General features: G+C 39.6%; 1 non-coding gene across 1 annotated transcript; it reads left to right on the top strand.

The window, feature by feature from the left end:
- Window positions 1-1,687: 1,687 nt before the first annotated feature.
- On the top strand, window positions 1,688-1,760 carry Trnav-aac. Its single transcript has one exon. It is a non-coding gene; the product is annotated as a tRNA-Val (tRNA).
- The last annotated feature ends 5,268 nt before the right edge of the window (window positions 1,761-7,028 follow it).

Here is a 7,028-nt window from a genome sequence, read left to right as displayed (position 1 = left end):
CGTAAACCACATCCTTCTAAGAATTTCAGGGAGTAATGCCGCAGAACATCCACATTTCTGTTGTTGGGACACATTCCACATCTCTTGCCATTGGTGGCTGTACGTGAGAATGCTAGGACTGCCATAGACAGATGAAATTAGTAACAACGGCATCCTCAGCAAAATGAAAAAAGAAGTCCTAAATACAGTAAAATGGAGGAAACTACAATGTATCGATCACGTAACGAGAGATGAAGGCAGTTATAAACCACTGTAGAACATTCTTTAAGGACAGATACCTGGCAAAAGAGGACGAGGAAACTTAAAGAAATGGACTTCACCTAAGACTGAAGAATTTTTAGGAACAAGCAAAAGTAATATATCTGCGTTGGTCATCAACATCCGAAAGAAACAGGCACTAGATGGTTCATATGGTTCAAATGGCTCTGAGCACTATGGGACTTAACATCTGAGGTCATCAGTCCCCTAGAACTTAGAACTACTTAAACCTAACTAACCTACGGACATCACACACACCTATGACCGAGGCAGGATTCGAACCTGCGACCGTAGCGGTCGCGCGGTTCCTGACTGAAGCGCCTAGAGCTGCTCGGTCACACCGGCCTGCAAACAGGCAGTAGAAGAAGAAGATGAATATAAAGAGTATTTGCCGAAACGTGTTACAGACAAGGCCGGTTTAAGACGTCAGTGACACAAGCGGCCGCTTGGGGGCCAAGCTCACCAAGCCAAGTGCAGGGGTTTTAAAGATCTTACCAAGAGCCCAAGGAAAGGTAACTAATGTGTGAGGGAGATGGAGGGAGTCGCAAACATAGTGTCTCTTGTGTGAAAAAATGTCCTCAAATCGGTCACTGCGTAACTAGAAAGCATTAAGTCACAAGCAGAGCCGCACCGAGCAAGGACGCCCCCGTACCCTGGGCAAAAGGGGAGGATGGCATTCACGTATCGTACAGCCGTTACGGCGCCTCCCATGACCACCAGCGGCGTACGTCGGCCCCAAAACAGTTGGGAGACGACGAGCAAGATGAAGAACTTTTCCTTGTTTTTCTTTTTCATTTCTTTCTTTCGGACGCCAGGTGTTGCTCATGCTGAGAGGCCCTGGGCGATGCGCCAGCTTAATTACGCGCTTGAATAAATACCAAGAGCCAAAACTAAATAGTGGCAAAAATGGACTGAGCCTAGGAAAGAACAGCACATGAAGCCCAGGCGCACGGAAAATGAAACATGCCGTTGAAATACTGTGGTCCAGAGATTGCCAATACGAGATGAGGAAGACGAAGAAAAAGACTTTTTACTGAACAGGAGCGACGCATAGAGTTACGGGTTCTCCGTGGCCTTGAGGCTTAAAACCGATAGCGGCTTCAACAAGACAGCTGTGTGCATTGCGATGAATTCGTTGCTGCAATGTATTGTGCTTCGGAAGGATACTCTAGTAAAATGAGGAATGAGAGGCGTAGTATATCCTTTTACATTCTGCATTGATCTCCACATCGCAAATGGAATGCGGAATATAAGGAACAAATAAGCCCTGAAGATACTGCAGTGTTGCCCCTCCAGGCACAGGCACGCGCGTTACGACGGGCCCCGAACGCAAGCGACAGCTTTCTCTTCTGTTGGAGCCAGGGCGCCGGTCAGAGACTGCTGCAAACGGGATCACTGTATGTATACGTGAGGAAAAGGCGTATAACAGGTTTCCGTGGTGTAGTGGTTATCACATCCGCCTAACACGCGGAAGGTCCCCGGTTCGATCCCGGGCGGAAACAATAATTTTTTCATTCATCGGCTGTCTCCTCACAGTATTCGGATAATATAAAATATCACTTCACCTGACAATGGGAAGTTAGGCACGTTGAATCACCTCGAAGCAAAAACCTGAGATTTTTACTGACATTGCAGAAGTATACATTGCGTTTGCATCAGCGAAATGAGTGCCTCTGAAATACGTCATATAATCTGAGGTCATGTTTTCGTTTATTTAAATCAAATAACCAGTGTTTGTAAGCGTATGTATCTGCAAGAAGTGATTCTACTAAGAACTGTGGACAGAAAACTCGATTGCACCTTAATGAGGATTATGGGGACCGACTCGTCACTGACCAATATTAATATAGACATTATGAGTGAATTTGCTATTATCATAATTTGGACATCTTATACAGAGTTAAAAAGGAACTATTCCTTAAAGTCTTAAAATAACTCCAAACAATACCCGGCCGGACTGGCCGTGCGGTTCTGGACGCTACAGTCTGAAGCCGAGCGACCGCTACGGTCGCAGGTTCGAATCCTGCCTCGGGAATGGATATGTGTGATGTCCTTAGGTTAGTTAGGTTTAATTAGTTCTAAGTTCTAGGCGACTGATGACCTCCGAAGTTAAGTCGCATAGTGCTCAGAGCCATTTGAACCATTAACTCCAAACTTACCGTCACAAAAAAAACAAGCTCCAAATATAAATTTGAATCAGGAGAGCGAATTCGATTACAATGCCTATTGTCGACTTTATGAAGACTTTCTAAGACGGTGTGGTCGTGGTGATCTAGCGGGTAGAGTCCCAGGTTCTGGCCGTGGAGGTCCCGGGCTCAATCCCGGATAGAAGCGGCATTTTTCCTTGTTCCAGTCCCTCTAGGGCAGCCCCAGAACCATTCCGCCTGCTACGAAATGAGTGCCGGCGTACTTTCCCGGAGCGATGGGCACACGACCCATTCTCGCCTAGTGCGGTGGCAAAGAAAGGCTGCACCCTACCAGCTGTCAGACCAAACAGTTAAAATTTCATAGTGGCTATACGACCGCCATGTCTGAAGCTAACTGAATTCCCGACCGCCTTTTTTCCTACAGTCACGTCCGTCGTCTGCTTCGTCATGCCCCCTTGAAATTGCCTTTAACTAACTTCAAACAGCACAGGCTAGCTTTATTTTTTCTCAAAAACTGTGATTTCTGTGTCCACTGTCACCAAAAAAGAAGTTTTAAACTAAATACGGCTAAACTTTTCGATTCAGATTAAATTGCAATACTACTCGAAACATGTTCGTCCAGTCTACTTGTTGCTAGAAAACTGAACGCAAATAAATGCAACCTGAGCAGGTACAATATGAAGATAATAAGGTTAACGTCGAAATGCACTGCGGTTAACGAACAGAAATGAAGACTGCCGCAGAAATTCCGTGTTTCTGTTTGTATTTTAAGCAGACAATCACAGTCTCAAAAACCAGTTGAGATACAATTTAAAGTAGTCAGTTATCGATTATGGGAGCAAAGTCGATAACAACACCTTGAAAAAGATTCTTTCACTCTATCCTAACCTGATACAACGTAAATCCTATCTTTGTTATACAGAAGACATGTTTCTACATCAACACAACATTGATGACTGTTTGCAGATTCCACAGATACCAAACAAGCCTACAGAAATTGCATTTTCAGATCTCTGTAACAAAACCACAATTTATTTCGATGGTTGTAACCAGATAAATCCATAACTCTATATTTTGCTACCATAAATTGAGATGTATAATAGCTACATATGACGATAAGATAATAGGTTTCATGGAGGACCTAACCTTTCGGCGAATTACATAACTGCATGGACAATGGAATCCACTGCGCAATATCAACTCCAATTAGACAATGTTTTCAAATATTTAGGTCATTCAACTAATGTTAGAGCGCAAAAGATAACGTTTTGACCTACAACTTGTTCGTAAACACATCATGTGAATTAATGTTAACAAAATATTTAGACATATTAAGCTCAATATTTTGCTTTCTGTAACTTTGGAAACATGGATATCATGCAAAATCTAAGACCAGTTTTGGAATCATCACAACACATGTTTTAAGATGAGATACTTCACTCAAAATTTTAAAGTCGTTTTAAATTTCGTGACAGTTGCATTTATTTTATTTTCATTTTGCTAAGATGACAGAACGATTTGTTGCTGGAATAGATGACTCAAATATAGTTGGTGTTTGTATACATCACAACTGGGTAATTTGCAAGTAATGATCTCTTTTGTGTTCAAAGCATTATAAAATAAAATACTGCTTGCGACCAGAAAGCTTACTTCTTCTATGAAGTACATATTTATACTTGGTTTTCGTGACCTCATATCCCCTAACCTAGTTGGGAGATGCATGTTTGTACAGTTACATCCATTTTTGAGAGAGAGCAATATCAGTTTATTGTGAGTGCCATTGGGGTAGGTCATGTGAGTTACCATTGTGTGGTTCTTGTGATTGTGTGCCAAAATTTATTTGGTAACTCTGGAATAACAAGACCGACACTTCGTTATTGTGTGACCTATGATTTCTGTGAACAGTGTTTACCAGTAAACGATATACAGTGAATTAATGTTTCTGCTTCTTTATTAATGCATGGAGCAAACCACCTTTAGCACAAGTGAACCCATCGATCAGTCTCCTTGAGTAGTCTTCACCCAATGTTATTCATCGACGCAGTCGTTGAAATCCACTACTGTATGCCGATTTGTGGCATCAGGTAATTTATGGGAGCTCAGAGTTTAATTGATTTTTGACATCTAGTGATAGGAAACGATTTACAGTGCAATATGGACGAGAATACTTTTGAAAAATTAAGTGTTACAAATAATGAAAACAAGTAATTCGATAATACTAATGTTTTACGAGACAATAAAATAATTTATTGACTTTCGTTATTACATTGTTTTATTAACATTCCATTTTTACAATATTTTCATTGGAATTTCATTTTTACAATGTTTTCATTGACGTTCTATTTCTGCAGTGCTTTCATTAACCTATGTACAAAATAATCTTGTTATGTAGTTGTCATACAACTTTACCCCTCTGCTCAAAAGATATAGATTTAGATAAATAATTTATGCTGCAGACAAAATAATGCATGAGGAGCAGTTTAATACTTTTCACATAATGGGTTTCTTCCCTAAATTAGGTTTCTGCAAAAATGTGGTAACCGTTTATAAATCAGTAACTTCTCAGTAATTGCAGTGAAGTGTTTTTGGATAACTTAATTTCACAAACTTTTCTAAGTAGCTGTAAGCCTTTGCAGAATAAAAGTGCACGGTCAGAGCAAATTTTCTTATTTGCTGAGAATGTTGTGATTACCACCAGCTTAAAGTTCTGAAAGCTCGTTCAACAGATTCGTTATATTTTCACTATTTGATATATGGAACTGAATTACATATACCTTTTTCAAACCAGCAACTGAAGTTTCTGACTGCGCCACCCTTTTTTTGTGTCACAATATGTTGATTCATATGTTTCTTCAGTAGGATATCGTCTACTTGTACTCTGTCATATTGTGCTTTCAGCTTTTTTGGACGTGGAAGACAATAACTGTGGTCATCAAGAACAGATGTACTCACTGGAGGAATGACATTCCATTATAAGATCATAATGATGATTTTACTGCACAAGAAATAGAAATTATCGATTTCAGTATGATAAGAACATGGAATAAAATTAAACCACAGACTTACTGTGTGCTACTGATGATTCATTAATAAGACTGTCTTGCAAATTAACGAAAGATCTCTTTCTGGGTAGTGGTTAGACGATTTTATCTTTTCTTTATAAATATATTGGAACAGGAAAGACAGTTGGTATTGCCTTGAACAGAAGCCGCCTCTGGTCATTCGTTTGATATGTACATTTCTCTTCTAAATGAGCTGAGCAGAGATAAGTTGCAGTAGTAGTAGTCTCATGTTTACAATCCATCTGTTTCTTAGCTCCCTTTCTTTTAAAGGAAACCTATAGTTACCGAACACCCAAATTTATCCTCTGCATAGTTACAATTCCAGTACAGTCATTGATTCTTTAATAAACGTTCAAAATGTATGTCATATTTAGTTACATGCTACGTGTAATATGAGGTATTTGTTGTTTTATCGCGTCGATTTGTGCAACTCAATGCTGAAGACACTGCACGCATGTTTAATTTATATTTTGTTATACCAATCTTCTAGAAAAATTAAATATTTCACTAACAGGACAGCTAACACTTCAAACACAGACAGTAGACGGGCTTGTCGTAATGTGCTGACTACGAAAAACATGGCGTCAGAATTAGTGGTGGTTGCCTCAACGAGCTCAGCAACTAGTGCCTTAGCCACTCTATGATATTTTAACTCGTTGTGTCAGGTCCATAGCTAGGTCATGAGCTTGCACTACAGATTTTTATCCCTGACTAATTTTATGTTTTAATCCACATTTCCAAGAAAAATAATCCCAAAACATTTATTTAGGTTGGAAATTTATTTTTATTCGTATGCGGCATATGTATCAGACGGTATCTGCTTGCAGTTGCCTTGTGAGTTATACGAACAACGTGAGTGCTACCAAACCACTATATTATGCTGCGAAGTAGTATGCAAATTTTGCTGATAAACTGTATAGGTATCTCTTCTGACTGATGTAGTCACATGCGTTTTGATGCATTTTATTTCAGATATTGTATACTAGCACTGCATTTTAACATAGATTTTGCACTGATTAATTATTTTATTTTTATTGATAAATCTGAAGATGATTCATGTTGTAACGTTTACCCTTCGAGAAAGTGTGAAATAAAAAATTATCGGAATCATTACCAAAACATATACTTTGAAAACCGTAAGTCATTTGCGCAAGGTAGAAATTCGAACGACAAACGTACAACTAAGAAAAATTTTTAGACTTTACTCAACTCTCGGAAGTATGACAAGTGGCCTGTTGGCTTATGTCTTGGGTTCTTCGGCCGACATTTCTTTTGTGGTTTTTCTGACGTTTCGCCAGCATAAGTGGCTGACATTGTCAAAGTCTCACGCTACATTGCTGGTGGCGGACTGGATTCGTACTCGTGGCCGTTGATTATAAATTAATCCTGTACAACATACACCATATTGTTCTTCTCATTTATTATTATGTTGGTCTACAAAGAAGCAATGGAAGAATCAGTTAACATGACCTGTCGCATCAATGCGTATCAGTAAGTATCTTCCGTATAGATCGCAAGTTCGGCTTCAGTCCGCCACCAGCAATGAACACTAAGCTTTGAA

Source organism: Schistocerca americana, chromosome 2, assembly GCF_021461395.2.
Source record: "Schistocerca americana isolate TAMUIC-IGC-003095 chromosome 2, iqSchAmer2.1, whole genome shotgun sequence".
Classification (NCBI taxonomy): domain Eukaryota; kingdom Metazoa; phylum Arthropoda; class Insecta; order Orthoptera; family Acrididae; genus Schistocerca; species Schistocerca americana.
This window is presented reverse-complemented; position numbering and strand designations above follow the sequence as displayed.